Consider the following 16,830-nt stretch of genomic DNA (forward strand, 5'->3'; position numbering starts at 1 on the left):
AGGGGAAGTGCACACATACAGAAACCCCGTGCAATACAAACAGGGAAAGTGCACACCATACAAACTAAAAGCACCCCTACAAAGAGAGGTTGCCAGGTGCAACCGCATGCACTACACAGCAAGCTGCCTCGCAACAGCACAGGCTGCTATACTGACCATAACAACATGTTGCCAGCGGCAACCACAAGTGAGGCAACAAACTAGCGGCCCTCACCTATGGTTGAACAACCAAACCAGACCGCAGGTCGTGACAGAAATATAACGTGCCCAAAATACAGTAATCGCATATAAAAACCGCAATTTTACTACAAAACATATATGCGTGAGCTCCACATTTTTATTGGGACTGAATTTATGAATGCAACATAGGGATCTATATGAATTAAGTGACCTATTTTAATTTTTTACCTTTATTTTTTATGTACCGGTATGTTTATGAAATATGAATTTTTTTTTTTATGTATATTATAGATTGCTGAACAAGTAAAGATACATGCAAATTACCGTATTTTTCGCCGTATAAGACGCACTTTTTCCCCCCCAAAAGTGGGGGGGAAATAGCAGTGCGTCTTATACGGCGAATGTAGCCGATTTTGCTTAGTTTTCAATGATACACCCGCCGCGATGCCGTGCGGCGGGTATATCAGCTGTGAGGGAGGAGGGGCTGGGGGCGGCATCTGCATTTATAATGACAGCGGGGCCCGTGCAGTGACTGTATTCTACTACACGGGCCCCGCTTACTGTACAATCATATCCCTAATACCGTAGTTAATTGTTGTGTGCACTGCATGTAAAAGCATAATGAGCGATGATGAGCGCTATTACTTACAATTAGAAGCGCTTGCCGTTCGGAGCAGAGAGGAGGGAGGAGGCAGGAGGCAGGCCGGGAGGACGGGCGCTGGCAGTGTGAGTCATACGTCACGCGCCTGCGCCGCCTGCTTCATGAATGAAGCAGGCGGCGTGGGCGCATGACGGATGACTCACACTGCCAGCGCCCGTCCTCCCGGCCTGCCTCCTGCCTCCTCCCTCCTCCCTGCTCCGAACGGCAAGCGCTTCTAATTGTAAGTAATAGCGCTCATCATCGCTCATTATGCTTTTACATGCAGTGCACACAACAATTAACTACGGTATTAGGGATATGATTGTACAGTAAGCGGGGCCCGTGTAGTAGAATACAGTCACTGCACGGGCCCCGCTGTCATTATAAATGCAGATGCGACCCCCACCCCCATTATAAAAGCAAATGCGACCCCCACACTTATGGAGGGGATCTGTGGATGACACATAGCATAAGATGCTATATATGTGTCATCCACAGATCCCCCCCATAACTGTCATACACAGATCCTCATAACAGCGCCATCCAGAGAGGATCCCCTATAAGTGTCACCCACAGATCCCCCATAACAGTGCGTCATCCACAGATCCCCATAACAGTGCGTCATCCACAGATCCCCATAACAGTGCATCACCCACAGACCACAATTAGTTCAAAATATTTTTTTTCTTATTTTCCTCCCCAAAAACCTAGGTGCGTCTTATACGCCGGTGCGTCTTATACGGCGAAAAATACGGTAATGTGACTCAGCCAATTAGTTTATTCCTTTGAATATATTATCTGCTTGGTTACATACATTACATACATACTTGTTATTGAATGTTGATCACAGGGTGTAATACACGAGGAAATGATGAATGCCCTGCACGCAGGGAGGAGTGAGTTCCCCTCCCCCACTGGTAGTGGGCGGAGGGGTTTTAATTAAACCTGAATGTTCGGCACCACATAGTTACGATCAAGAACGTGATTGTTCGAAACGCGTCGACTGTGCTTGAGTGAAAGGATGTGTCCTCACGTGTCTTTGTTACTGCAAATAAAGTAAAGCAACAAAACGATATCAAAGTGCTGAAACTTTTTTTGTACTATAGGCGCTGTTTTACTATGGTTCTGAGAACATGATGGAGACCTTTAGCACTGGTGGAGAACTTGTATGCCGTGGTTGTATGGACGTGGTGGAAATCACTTGGACAAAAGTTGTATGAATGTGGTGTACAGTGGTGCTTGCAAGTTTGTAAAACTCTTCCAAAAATTTTACAGTTCTCCATAAATTTGAACGAAAACTACATCAGATTTTCACACAAGTCCAAAAAGTAGATAAAGATAACCAAATCAAACAAAGGAGTCAAAAATATTAGACTTGGTCATGTGTTTATTGAGTGAAATGATGCAATATCACATGTCTGTGAGTGGTGCAAGTATGTGACCCTTTGCTTCCAGTATCTGGTGTGATCTCCGTGTGCAGCAATAACGTCAGCTAAACATTTCCAGTAATTGTTGATTTAGTCCTGCACATTAGGAGGAAATTTAGCCCGTTTCTCTATACAAAACTGCTTCAGCTCTGTTATGTTGGTGGTTTCCTCCCATAAACTTCTTGCTTCAGGTCCTTCCACAACGTTTCTGTTGGACTAAGGTCAGGACTTTGAGTTGGCCGTTCCAAAACTTTTACTTTATTCTCCTTTAACCATTCTTTGGTAGAACGACTTTCTGCATGGCCCACGTTCTCTTGAGATTCAGTCAGGTCACGGACAGATTCCTTGACATTTTCCTTTTAGGATTTGCTGATATAATTCAGAATTCATTGTTCCATCATTGATGGTTAGCTGTCCTGTCCCAGATGAAGGAAAACAGGTCCTAAACCCAGGACTGTATTTAGAGAGTATGCTGTCCTAGACATGTTAAGTGTTTAAACCCTCTATTACTTCACTAAAGCTGTCCATAGACTTGAGGGTACTGTGGCACGGTAGATTTGAGGTGGTTTCGTGATGTGGTTATTGTCCGTGTGGTTTATACAAGTGGAACTTGGAAAGGGGGAGTGCTGTGTGGTCTCCTCACAGAAATCTCAGGGACTGTGGTTGTGATCTCCTCACAACCACAGTTCCCAAGAGCTTTCTTCACACAGTCCCTGAAGTCTCTGTGATCTCCTCACACAGTCCCTGAGATCCCTGTGATCTGGTCCTTGAAATCTGAGTAATTGAATATAAACTGCTAACTTTCAGGGCTAGATAAAGAATAGTACAGACACTGGAGACATTTCTCCTCCAGTTTACATAAGGAGACTTCAAGGACATCTGTTTGCTCAGAACTACAGATGAAAAAAACACTGATATAAAATGCGGTAACGTGCATGTGGCCTTAACAGGGGTCCTCTGTTCAGGACCCTCATCTCTTGGCCAGACCCTAGAGTAGTTATAAAGAGTGTCTCTTCCTGCAGAAGACCAGTCCTACATTAGGCTACTTTCACATCGCTTTGGGTTTTGGTTTTCATATCCGGCAGAGGATCTCGAAACCGGTCCAAAACGGTTTTGTTTGATTTAACACATCAGGATGCGTCTGTTCAATCGAAATGGAGAAAACTGGATCCGTCACTAATAACAATGTAAGTCAACGGGTGACGGCAAAAAACAGATCTGGCACCATTGACTTACATTGTTTTTTTTTTTTTTAGTGATGGATCCGGTTTGTTCCGTTTCGATCACCGGACGCAAAACCAGAACTGGCAGTGGTTTAATGTCCAGTCACAAAACTGAAGGCATACTGATGCATCCTGAATGGAGCATACCCCATTCACACAACATTGGCCCTATGCCAAAACGCTGATGTGAAAAGTAGTCTTACACAGACAACCCATTGATTTCATTGGAAATTGTGTAATACTTCATTTCCCCTGTGGAGGCGCTGCAGGTAAATTGAACACTTGATGTCATCAGATTACATCTGATCGCTGGGGGTTCCAGCAGCGGATCACTATAGGACAAGGGTCGGCAACCTCCGGCACTAGAGGCGTTGTAAAACTACATCTCCCATCATGCACACTTGCTTGGCTATTCTCTGAACTCCTTAGAAATGAATGGAGCATGCCGGGAGTTGTAGTTTCATCGTAGCTGGAGTGCCAGAGGTAAGCCATCACTGCCATAGGACAAGGGTCAGCAACCTCCGGCACTAGAGGTGTTGTGAAACTACATCTCCCATCATGCACACTTGCTTAGCTGTTCTCTGAACTCCCACAGAAGTGAAAGGAGCATGCCGGGAGTTGTAGCTACACAACAGCCGAAGGTTGCTAATCCCTGCTATAACAAAAAGGTCTGTTCAATTACGGATATCGAGCTGGATTTAGCAATGCCGCAATTAATAGCCACAATGGGGCCAAGAAAGGACCCGTCCCATCTTGGCACAATGTCTGTAAGGAGAGTGCCCGCTCGTTGTTCCCTACTAGAGAAAGCTGAGCCCTAGAATACTGGGGCAGCATGTTGGCTCAGTGGTTATGGGGCAGCACGGCCGCTCAGTGGTTCGCACTCTTATCTTGTAGTCCTGACCGAGAGCAACATCTGCATGGAGTTTGTATGTTCTCATGAAGTTAGATCACGAGCCCCAATGGTGGCAGGGACTGAGGTCGGCCATGACGCTCTCTGTACAGCGCTGCAGATGATGTTGGAGCTATATGAGTAACCGAAATGTACAGTATAGATGCGGCACAGTCACAGCTTGCAGAGTGGTATCAAAGACTCCTAGTAGTAACTGAGCCTCCCTGCCTCCCCCACCGGCCTCCCTCTTCTCCTCTTACAATCATCTGATCCTTCTCATAACCATCACACAGCACAGTGCATGTGGAGAGAGGCGGAGCAGAGCCACATACCTCCTAGCAAGTATGCAGAGGTGGGGGCAAGCAAGGGCTAGATGACTTCTGAGACTTTTTGTTTCTCATCATGGAGAAACGTACTGCCTGGACAAAGTACAATTGTTTCCATAGATCCCAGAAATCCTACCTCCTTTCATGAGCGCAGATCATGGCATTGTAACGGATAAGGTAACGCGTTTCTCACCTCAGATTCTCTTTCTTCCCTAGGCAGTTGATGGTTGCGGCGCGGCAGGACTTATACGGTGTAGGTGAACGCTGATTTTGAGCCGATTGGGACAGAGACAGGCGGCGTCTTTATTCGTGCTGCGACTTTTTTCCTTTCTTGCGACGTTCTTGGTTCCAGTAAAGTCCCGCTCTGCAGCATCTGGAGGGTTACAAGCTCCTCTGAACCTCCAGGTTTGCAGCGAGAGTAGTTTAAAAATAGACCTATGGAAATAGGATGTAGCAGAGTTGAACTGCGGCACTCAACTTACATTGCGGTTTATGGTGGAGAAGTCGCGTGCAACATGCAACCAAACCTCCAGCAGATTTGAGTTACTGGCAGCAGTGGAGATACGGTGCGAACACGACCACAGTGACCATCATTAGATGTGGCGTCCTAACCCTACCCTCTCGTGTCACCCTAGCCTCGGTGACAAATTCCCTTCTGGCACATCGGTATCTGTTGGCATTGCACCTAGTAGTTTCGGAGCAGATATATATGTCACTTATGATGGAGCAAATTTTTTTTTTTACCAGTTTGACCAGGTCTACATCACATTTTATGACTCCGTTTGACGTATACACAGGGGTGCACCACCAATAAGGCCAGGTGAGGCAGCACCAGCTAGGGGCAAGAGGGGGGCAGCGGAAGGGCCAGGGGCAATGAGAGCTTTCATTGTGGCAAAGGGGTTAGGTTAGGAAATTGGCATTGGTGGGGGGGGGGACATTTCAGTTTTCGCCTCAGGCAGCAGAAAGGGTTGGTGCACCCCTGCGTATACATTACAAGAACGCAGAACACCACTTTCTTGTGTCCTGCACAGTCCGGTAAAAAAAAAAATGTAAACTTTATTTATTTATTTTCCCCCCTCTCCTATGACAGCACCCATGTATAGCATCCGCCCCCTTCCTCAGGACAGGAAACAGGAAGCACAGCCTCTTCAAAAGGGAGGTACAACCCCCATCATGCCAGTTCTGTTTCCTGTCCTAAGGGACAGGGTGGATGCACAGCTGTAAAGAGCAGAGCTGCGGGAGCCCCTTGGTTGATACCCGTAGGAGGAGGGCCTACCCGAGCGGCGTAAGTCTTCCTCGGAAGCCGCTGCTGAAGTCTGGCCTCTTTGGACTCCCTCTCGTCCGGTCACTCCCCCGTCGGGGCTGCTTCGGTGTCCCCGGCCTGGCGAACCTCTGTGGCCGTGCCGTATGTTCGGCTGCTGCTGGCGTTCGCGCGCGACGCGATTATTTCCGGGTAGGTCGGGCCGGCGCTGACGTCATCGATGGGCGCCGGATCTGGGCTTCCGGCTTTTGGCAGTGGGAGGAGGCGGGCCTTGGACCGGAAGGGGAGGGTGCCGGCGCGCGCCCAGCAAGTTCAAAAACCAGCCAGCTCTCACTGCAGGCTGGTGTTTTGGCCTGCAGTGAACTCCATAGATGAGAGCCAGTGGCAGAAAATGGATCCCACACAGCGCGCAGAACCCACTGAAACCACCAACGAATCCTCGGTACCGGTGGGGGTAAGAGGGGCGAATGCCCTGCATTTTCCATTTATCTCAGTACCTGATGGTTGTCTTTGCTTTATGTGTTTAGACTTCTAAAGAGAGAAGGGGGTCAAGATCCAAGGAGCGGGGCTGTGCTATTTGCAAGAGGAAGCTACCGTCCGGTTGGGGCAAACCTGCATGTCAGGCCTGCGTTGGCAAATTATTGGAGGATGAGGCCCCCTCTCTCTTATCAAGCCTAAAGAGGATTATCAAGGATGAAGTCAGAGAAACAGTTAAAGAATCCTTGAGTAATCTGCTTGAAGATCGCCCTAGTACTTCCGCCGCGGTCTCTATTCCCGCTTCAAGCGATCAGGAGCTGTTATCCGGGTTAGAGGAGGAGGGAGAACTTCCATCCTCGGATCATTCACAGGACGAGCAGCTGGCGGGGAAACCCTTGTTCCTCCCAGAGAACATTAATGCTCTAGTCGGGATTGTCAGGGCAACTATGGGGCTTGATGATCAAGCAGAACCCCAGTCTATGAGGGATTCCATGTTCGAAGGCCTAGGTCCTAGAAGATTGAAATGTTTTGATGTGCACGAGAATATAACTTCGGTTATTAAGAATGAATGGAGCAGGCCGGACAGAAATTTTTTCGTGCCTTCTGCCTTAAAGAGGAAGTATCCCTTTGAGGACAAAGCCTCTGCTGATTGGGATAGAGCCCCAAAGTTGGATGCTCCGGTAGCAAAGATCTCTAAGAGGGCAGCCCTCCCGTTTGAAGATGCCGGAACTCTTAAAGATGCTATGGACAGAAGAGCAGAGGTCTATTTAAAAAAGAACTGGGAGGCGACGGCTGGTTCTTTTAGACCCGCTATAGCCGCCACTTCTGTGGCCAGGTCCTTAAAGGTCTGGATGAAGGAGATGGAGGAGCAGATGAAGAAAGGGGCGCCCACGGAACAGCTCCTCTCGTCATTTCCAACTCTGTACAGTGCAATTGACTTCCTGGCGGATGCCTCAGTGGACTCCCTGAAGCTGTCAGCAAGAGCCGCAGCTCTTTCAAATTCCGCCCGTCGGGCGATTTGGCTAAAAGACTGGAAGGGAGATGCGGGGTCGAAGGCAAAATTGTGTGCTATCCCCTGTCAGGGTGAATTTCTCTTCGGGCCCACGTTGGATGATCTGCTGGAAAAGGCCTCTGACAGAAAGAAAGGTTTCCCTTCTATTCATCAGCAGCCTCCTAAGAAGCCCTTTCGTTCTCAGTCGGCCAGATTTAACTTTAAGAGAAGAGAAACTCCCAGGCAGTCTGGTAATGCGCCTAGAAGGAGCAAGGGGTTTCTTTTTTCAGGTGGAGAAGCCTCTAAGAAACCTCCGCAATGACGCCAGATGCCCGGTTGGAGGTCGTCTCTCCCTCTTCGCGGATCAATGGCGGAAGATCTCAAACAGCCCCTGGATCCTCTCAATCATTTCACAGGGCTATTGCCTGAACTTCCTGAGAACTCCTCCAGAAAGGTTCGTTTTGACGGACTATCGCTCCAGCCCAGAGAAGCTAGAAGCATTGCGTCTGGAAGTGGCAGATTTACTAGAGAAAAGGGTCCTGCAGGAGGTTCCAGCTCAAGAGAGGGAGAGGGGCTATTATTCGACACTTTTTCTGGTAAAGAAGCCGAATGGCACCTTCCGAACCATAATAAATCTGAAGCTGCTGAACAAATACCTGGTGTACGAGAGGTTTCGTATGGAGACTATCAGTTCCATAATTCCAAATTTATTCCTAGGCTGCTACATGGCGACCCTGGACCTCAGGGACGCTTATTACCACGTCCCAATCCATCCCAGTCACCAGAAGTACCTGAGAGTAGCAGTTCAGTTCCCGGACAGACTCCTGCACGTTCAGTTTCGGGCCCTGCCGTTTGGGTTGTCTCAGGCACCCAGGCTTTTTACGAAGATTGTAGCAGAGATGATGGCTCATCTGAGGGAGAAGGATCTGATTGTCAGCCCCTATCTAGACGATTTCCTCCTTCTCTCTCAGACACCGGGACAATTATCCGAGGGGATTGCCTGGGTCAGGGAGGTGCTGGTAAAGTTGGGTTGGGAGTTAAATCTCCAGAAATCCAATCTCGTACCAAGTCAGATATGCACCTTTCTGGGGCTGCTCCTGGACTCCCAGAAGCAGAGGTGGACACAGAAGGTTTCTCTGTTAGTCTCCAGAGTTCAGGACATTGTGGCTCGCCGTTCTATCTCTCTAAGAGACGCCATGTCAGTTCTGGGCCTAATGACGGCCGCAATCCCGGGGGTGGAATGGGCCCACTTTCACTCGAGGTCTCTTCAGCTGCAGATCCTGGGAGCTTGGGACAAAGATCCCCTATCCTTGGATTCCCTCTTCTACCTGTCAACTCGTACAATAAAAGATTTAGAGTGGTGGACAGAACCTTCCAACCTTCAGAGAGGAGTCCCTTGGTCAAGGCAGGATCCCCTCTCTCTGACTACAGACGCAAGTCCTTGGGGGTGGGGAGCTCACACAGAATCTCTACTTCTGCAGGGACAGTGGGATCAGGAGATAGTTCCCAAATCTCACAACTTCAAGGAACTCCTGGCGATCCTCATGGCCTTGAAGAAGTGCCTCCACCTTTTAAAAGGCAGAAACGTCTTAATCTACTCCGACAACATGACGGCAGTAGCCTATATCAATCGTCAGGGGGGGACGAGATCGCCAGATCTAATGTCCCTCACCAGGGAGATTTTCGAGATAGCAGAGGATTTCCTTCCATCGATCAGGGCGGTACACTTAAAAGGAAAGGAGAATGTGAAGGCAGACTTTCTGAGCAGGCATTGTGTTCGGCAGGGGGAATGGTCCCTAGATCAACAAGTCTTCAACAACATCGTGGCTCTCTGGGGTCTCCCGGTGGTGGATCTCTTTGCCACAAGGGGAAACAGAAGAGTGAAGAGGTTCTGCTTTGGCGCAGTCATGGAGAGTGGGCCTCCTGTACGCCTTCCCTCCTATAAAGCTACTCCCGAGAGTCCTGAAGAAGATTCGGGAGGAGAAGGCTCTAGTAATTACTATAGCCCCCTTTTGGCCCAGGAGGGTCTGGTTTTCCTGGCTAAGGAGGATGTCGGTAGCAGACCCCTGGGTACTTCCCGTCTTCCCGGGACTACTAGTTCAGGGACCATTACTTCATCCACAGTTGGAGAGCCTGCACTTGACAGCCTGGCTGTTGAGAGGCAGATCCTAGAGATGAAGGGTCTTTCCGGGGAGGTGATAGACACCCTTTTAGCCAGCAGAAAACCTGTTACCTCAAAGATTTATTTGAAGGTTTGGAGGGCCTTCCTTCGATTTGCAAACAGGCCCGTTAATGTCTTGGATCCCCCGGAGTTACCTCTAGTCCTGAGCTTCCTCCAGGAAGGCTGGAATAAAAAGCTGAGGCCCAGTACTTTAAAGGTCCATATCTCTGCCTTAAGTGCTCTCTTTGAATATAGGTTAGCAGACCACCCCTGGATTAAGAGATTTGTAGTTGCAATTTCTAGACTCGCTCCCGTCCAGAAATCCAGAGTTCCCCCCTGGGATTTGAACCTAGTCCTGTCTGCTTTAACCAGAGATCCCTTTGAGCCTATTGAGGACATCTCTATTAAAATCTTAACCTTTAAATTAGTTTTCTTGCTAGCCATTACTTCTGCTAGAAGAGTGAGTGAGATCTCGGCCCTCTCTATCGAAAAACCATATCTCAATATCTTAGAAGATAGGGTTATTTTATCTCCTGACCCTGCCTTCCTTCCAAAGGTCTCATCATCCTTTCATCGGTCTCAGGATATAGTTTTACCTTCCTTCTGTTCCTCACCCAAGAATCAGAAGGAAAGGGAATTTCATTGCCTCGATGTTAGAATGTGTCTAATCCAGTACCTTTTGGCCACTCAGGGCTGGAGGTTGTCCTCTAAGCTGGTAGTTTCCTTTCAGGGACAGAAGAAGGGCTCCCCTGCTTCCTCTCAGTCCATAGCCAGGTATATAAAACAAGCCATCTATCTGGCATATTCCTCTAAGGGGGTTCCTCCTCCTGCCGGGTTTGGAGCACACTCAGCAAGAGCACTGTCTACATCCTGGGCAGAAAGAGCTTCCGCTTCTATCGACCAGATTTGCAGAGCAGCTACTTGGAGTTCTGCCCATACCTTCTTTAAGCACTATAGGCTGCAGCTTCCTTCACAGGAGGGTTTGGGATTTGGGCGTAAAGTTCTCCAAGCTGTTGTCCCACCCTAGGTTGATCTCGCCTAGATATCCATGGGTGCTGTCATAGGCGAGGGGGGAAATATAGGATTACACTTACCGGTAATCATTTTTCCTTGAGCCTATGACAGCACCCGCCTAATTCCCTCCCCTACAAAAAAAATAAAAATAATATATATATATAATAATATAAAAAAAAAAAAAAAAAAGAAGAGATTTTTAGAATATATAGAGAGATATATGCGTGTGTCTGCACGCAGAGAGGAGCATTTTTGTTCTGTTGTGGTTTTGTGGTGTAGTGTTTTTGTCTCTTTAGTTCTTGGAATAGGACTGGCATGATGGGGGTTGTACCTCCCTTTTGAAGAGGCTGTGCTTCCTGTTTCCTGTCCTGAGGAAGGGGGCGGATGCTATCCATGGGTGCGGTCATAGGCTCAAGGAAAAATGATTACCGGTAAGTGTAATCCTATATTTTTTTTTTTTTTTTTTACAATGGAACTCTATGGTGAACGGATGTCACTTTACGAGGCTTCTATTTAACGGATACTTTTTATTTATATATACGTAAAGAGGATTGAAAAAACATGATGTGAACCCACCCTTAGCGCGTTAGATGCACAGAGGGTTGCCCCGTTAACCCTTTCAGGCACGCAAACAATGAATTTGTCTATGGTATCAGTGGGTGATTCTTGTCATTTGCGCCTCCCGCAGGTCTGCTGTGTAAGCGTGGAAGAACGTGCGGTGGCCTCCAAACCACCTGTGACGTGCATTGATGGGACGGAAGATGAAAAGGCCGACCTGTAAATACTGCTGCAAGGTCTTCTTCAGGTCAGTTCTTTACGGGGAGGGGGGGAGGGGGGTTCTTGCTAGTCGTTACTCAAGTATATGAATTGTGTGAGAGATATAAACCTAGAAGACCCTCTGCTCTGCCCTCCTGGTCTTACTTATGGTCACCAGCCACCTCCGCTGGTAGTTTGTTCCAAGCCTCAACTCCTCAGTTCCTGCCATTGGTTCTAACCTCCCCCCCCCCCCCAACTAATTTTGGATTGTGTTGATTATTATTATTTTTTCATTAAAAACTTTTCCCTCCTGAACCATATTTACGCCTTTAACATACGTAAAGGTTTTGAGCTTGTACCCCCCCCCCACTCCTTATCTTTCCTCAAAGCTATGCACATGGGTTGCATTCCCCAGGGATGGACACTACAGGGTTAATGCTATATCACTGCAGCGTTACCATGTGTCTGTTATGTTAGCAGTTAATAATCTTCGCCCCTGCAGCGGTGTCTTGTGTAACCCATGACGAGGATGTGTCCGTGCCTTGGTATCTTCAAGGCCACATGCACACGAACGTATTTTGTTTCCGTGTCCGTTCCATGTTTTGTTTTTTGCAGATAGGATGCGGACCTGTTCATTTCAATGGGTCTGCAAAAAATGCGTAAATGGGGTAAAAGTCAAGGATTTTGACTCAACACCTTTGTGACAAAATCTACACCTAATACACGCCAAACCTCCCCCGCCCAAATAGTTCTCACAGCTGAGGGTTTGCTACCCTGTGGTCCAGCCAGACACATGTTACCAGCACTGATACATTGGAGCAAACTCCCAGGCACGGAGAGAGCGGTACGCTGCTGCGGTTAGCACACAAGTTTATCAGCTGTGATCAGGACTGGCTAAACGCCTGCGATGAGCAGGACCAGGGTGTGCACTCTGACGCCTAATTATGCAACGGCTGGGTCAGGTGTAGATGATAGTCTATTGTTTGTTCGTGACGCCAATTGCAGCGTGCGCAGGGTACAGTCACAGGGTACTTTAAGGTGTTGTAACTCGCGTCCCAGGTTAGGAATGCCAGAGTGGTGTAATGTCTCTGTGTGGTAATAGCAATAGTGTAGCAATAGTGTCTCAAAGATGTCTCCTACCTGGGTACGGCCGGACTCCTGGATCCTGGCTCACTTGCAATAAATGGAGTGTGGTGCTAGTAGGAGTAATAGAGGAATTTGATTGACAGGGCCAGTGAACAGGATCGTCCCCTGCTAGCCCTGTCTGCTATCAAGATCTCGCGCCTGCGCCATAACGGTATTCAGTCGGCGCAGGCGCACTGAGAGGCGGCCGCTCCATCCTCAATGCGCCTGCGCCGATGACGTCACATCTACACCCGGCGCAGGCGCATTGAGGATGGAGCGGCCGACTGAATACCGTTACGGCGCAGGCGCGAGATTTTGAATGCAAACAGGGCCAGCAGAGAACTAGAAGTTTGATGGGTAAACCCCAACAGTATTTAATGTCCCTTTCCCTTAGCAGCTTCGTGATTGGAAGAAAGTCCCTTCTGGCTTGACGCGTATCCGCAGACAGGTCAGGGTATAAAGATATTGCAGTGTAAGGCGATGGGAAGGAGCCATATTTGCGGGCCTCATGCATAATAAGCTCTTTGATGTGGTAGAAGTGCACCCTCACCAGGGCATCTCTTGGAGCTTTGCTTGGCGCTGCTTCAGGTTTAGGGAATCTGCGCGCTCGATCCAGGGTAAGATCCATAGCTGATAGAGAGGGCACCAGAGTTTGGAAGAGCTGTTTGAGGTAGTACATAAGTTCAGAAGCCGTCACCTCCTCCGGTATGCCTCTAATATTATTGCGGCAGGATCTTTTTTCAGCATCTATGGCTTTGGCTTTAAGCCACTTGACATCCTCTTCTAGTAGATTGTGTGCGTCCACCAATTCATTGTGTGCGCTTGAGAGTTCAGCCATCTTGCGCTCCGGGTGGTCCGTGCGCTCTTCTATGGCTGCTACATTAGATTGGACCTTATGGATAAGGGAGGATACATTTTTGTTGATCCCGTTTTGTAAGACAATAAGCATGTCCTTTAAGGTATCTACTGTAACTAGCGTTGAGGATGATGGAAATTGTGATGTCACACTCAGGCATGATTTCACTATAATCGCCTTCTCTGTCCGGTATATTACTCTTTTTTTGGGCTGGACCTTTGCTGTTTGGTGAAGCTGAAGGCAACATATCCGACAGACGCTTCTCCGGTTCCACAGCATCTGAGATATTATTAATGGCTATGTGCACAGAAGGAGGTTGATTAGCTTCATCTAATGAGCCCCTAGAGTGGGGTGAGGGGCGAGAAGGGCGAGAAGGTGAAGAGACGGATTCAGGCCGAGAGGGCACAGGTGAGGTGGAAGCCCCCCAAAAATCTGTTAATCTCCGTGGAGCAGATGGTTTACCTCTTCTTTTGGTCATGGCAAATCTTATGATACGGCCTCTGTTAGGAAGTCAAGCTTGTGCTCCGTACACTGAGCTGCTTGCTGTGAATATTTATGATGTTATTTTAAAAGAGAAGGGCTCTCTGTGTGGGCCAATGATGTCCCCTTTGATCAGACTGTGCAGGGTGTCCACAAGAAAGGCACTTATGCTATTTCTGGTGCCAGAATCAGTTTGCCCGCTATATTCTGTCCCTGCCGCGCACATGGGCAATATGGCTGCCACTGGCGGCAAGAGCTTCTTCCCTGCAGGGTGGAATGATCGGACCTCCGCTCTGCTTCTAATCCATGGAGGAGGTAAGCGGAGGATGGTGGGAGGCTGTGAGGCTTACCAGCAGTGCTGCCCTTCACCCTCCTGCTCCGGAGGGCTCTCCGCTGCTGAAGCGAGATGGGGTGACGGTAGTCCTGAGATTCGTGCGCACGGTAGCGGCGTGCTGATTAGCGGCGTCCCAGAGCAGCAGGCAGTGTAGCGGCCAAATCAGCTCCAACTTTGCCAGATCAGGTGTGCTCCAGTGCTGGGCGCTTTACGGTCACCTTTAGAGGGGTTTAGTGCCAGGAATGAAGTGCTGTGAGCCGCTGTAGAGCATCCCAGGCTGGGAGAGCAAGATTTAGGCGGCCATTTGCTTCAGCAGCCAAGCTCCGCCTGGACTTGTCACCTTTTATTGGTATCACTTTGGGGTACATATATCTGGGATAAATTATGTCACAATTGTGTCGTGCGGGCCGTAACAGATGCAGCGATACCCAAAAAGTTTATTTTTAAAAAATGTTTTCCAGTGAGAAAACATTTTTTTCAATGGAAAAAAGGTGTGTATACTTTTTAACTTGCAGATTTTTTAAATTAAACTTAATTTTTTTTTAAACCACTTATTAGACCACAAGGGGACTCTGACAGCGATCCTTTTATTGCTCATGTAATACACTGTGCCACTTATGTAGCACAATGTATTATGCTGTCAGTAGGCAAGCTATTAGCCTCTGGCACAGCCTAATAGAGCTTAGACATAAGGCAGACCTGAGGTCCTTCATTGGAACCCATCTGCCTGTATAGACATCAGCACCCCCAATGATTTCGCTTGCGTGGGTGCTGTTGGCTGACAGAGGGAGCCCATTCCCTCTGAAACCACTTGGATGCCACAGTTGCTATCTAAGGGGTTAAACATCTAAGATCGGTGCTTTTGCCGATCCCGGCTGTAATGAGAGAGCCGAACTCCTGCTCTTCACTGCATGGGAGACCCGTGCAGCGCTTACACTAGTCTGCTTTAAAAAGGTGGTGGCCTAGGGCCCCTTAATAACTGTCATAAAAATGCGTTAACCAGGGGTTAACCAGGTTGGATTGTCCTGTGTACCGTCACCTATAGACATAAGATTAATAGCAGATCAGTTCAGCTGAGCATGCATGTTTTATCAATGCAAGACATCAGAGTACAAGTTATATGAGACATGATGAACCTTGAGGAATCTCTGCCACCAACACGTTTTGATGGTTGGTCAGCAACAACTAAACCACAAGTTTCGGTCCCTTTGACGTTGAAGATTTATTTCCAGAAACGGTTAGAGGTGGCACTGCATGGCGACAAAGGCGTCTACACATGCATTTTAGTTGATTTGTATGCAATTACCTCCTCATTCATCTGGGCGTGGAGGGTAGATATTAGTCTGCAGACCCTCTCTAGTAACATTAGATGCCTTTTTAGATCTTTGTGTCCTGTTTACAGGAGATATAAAGCAGATTCCCATCTTGCTGGCAGTTTCTTCATATTCTGTTTTGTCATGGACAAGTCGGGCATCTTGGATTTAAACATATGAGGGGTGTTCAATAAGTGATCTACCCCATCATGTTCTGTCAGTGTTGGAGAGCTGAACTTGCAGCAGTTCAGTCTTATGAAAGCACTGGAAGTGACAGAATGTCAAGTGCAGTACAGTGCAGGTCGAGAAAGAAAGAGAGGGATTTGGAGCTTCGTTCTGATTAAATTCCTTACAAAGGAAGAAAAGAAGCCTAAAGAACTCCATGAAAGGGATGATTGCAATATATGGTGATAATGCACTTTTACTACTAAGTAAAGTTTTGAGCTGAGCAGTTTAAATGGGGCAGGGAATCAATTGAAGTTGACCCTTGTTCAGGGGGACCTGTTGAAGCATCTTCAGAAGAAAATGTACCATAAAAGTGGAGGCCATGACTTAGAAGATAGTCAGGTCAAAATCAGTGTTATGGCTCACGAATTAGGCATTTCAGTTGGCACAGTTTCCAGTATCATTCTCCAATCAGCTGGAAAGATCATAGCAACATTTTTTTTGGGATACAGAAGGCGTTTTATTACTAGAATTCATGTCACAAGACAATGACTACTGGAGACACCTATTCTTCAACAATGACGGCATTAAGTGAGGCAATCAAAGAAAAATGCAATGGGAAGTTGTGAGCTGGCACATTTTTGTGAAACAGGACAAGTCTCGCAACTCAAAAGCTGCTATTGGGGAATGCAGCTTCATGGAGGTTAACCATCCACCCTACAATCCAGACCTGGCTCCCAGTGATTACTATCTCTTTCATAACCTGAAGGAACTTCTGTGTGGACAACTGTTTCCTGATGATAATGCAGTAAAAGGGTTCCTGCAGCAGTGAGAAGTCTCCTTCTATTCTGAGGGCATCTAATCACTGGAGGTAAAGTGGAATTTGTGTGTTGAAGTCAAGTGGGATTGCATCTCAGAACATTTTTGTTTTCATATTCAGGTAGATAACTTATTGAACACCCCGCTTACATGTATGGCAATGGCTTATTCTCCTCTCCCTAATAAGAATATGTGAACGCTCAGCATTGTTGAACAGGAGGAATATTGATCCACTGCTGTCTTAAGTATGTGGCCAGCCTTAGTTGAGATGTCTTCAAAAATCATCTAGGATAGGGAGAAATGCTGGTGGTATTCATGAAATACTTTGGCGGTTAGCCTCAGCTCTGATACATCTGGTTTATAATAGCCTATACTCCTAATGCTCAGGGCTTT

General features: G+C 47.6%; 1 protein-coding gene across 4 annotated transcripts in view; it reads left to right on the forward strand.

The window, feature by feature from the left end:
- ST3GAL5 (ST3 beta-galactoside alpha-2,3-sialyltransferase 5) overlaps positions 1 to 16,830 on the forward strand; it is a 155,119-nt gene that overhangs the window by 44,971 nt on the left and 93,318 nt on the right. The window contains exons 1-2 of one of the 4 annotated variants that reach the window (XM_044295038.1): positions 4,662 to 4,862; positions 11,278 to 11,394. The exons of 1 other annotated variant lie outside the window; for it this stretch is intronic. The gene's annotated coding sequence lies outside the window, so the exon portion shown is untranslated. Of the gene's footprint in view, positions 1 to 4,661; positions 4,863 to 11,277; positions 11,395 to 16,307; positions 16,490 to 16,830 lie in introns of those variants that run through there. 2 more of the 4 variants (XM_044295028.1, XM_044295053.1) reach the window with 2 other exon arrangements.

This window comes from Bufo gargarizans, chromosome 1 (assembly GCF_014858855.1).
Source record: "Bufo gargarizans isolate SCDJY-AF-19 chromosome 1, ASM1485885v1, whole genome shotgun sequence".
Taxonomy (NCBI): domain Eukaryota; kingdom Metazoa; phylum Chordata; class Amphibia; order Anura; family Bufonidae; genus Bufo; species Bufo gargarizans.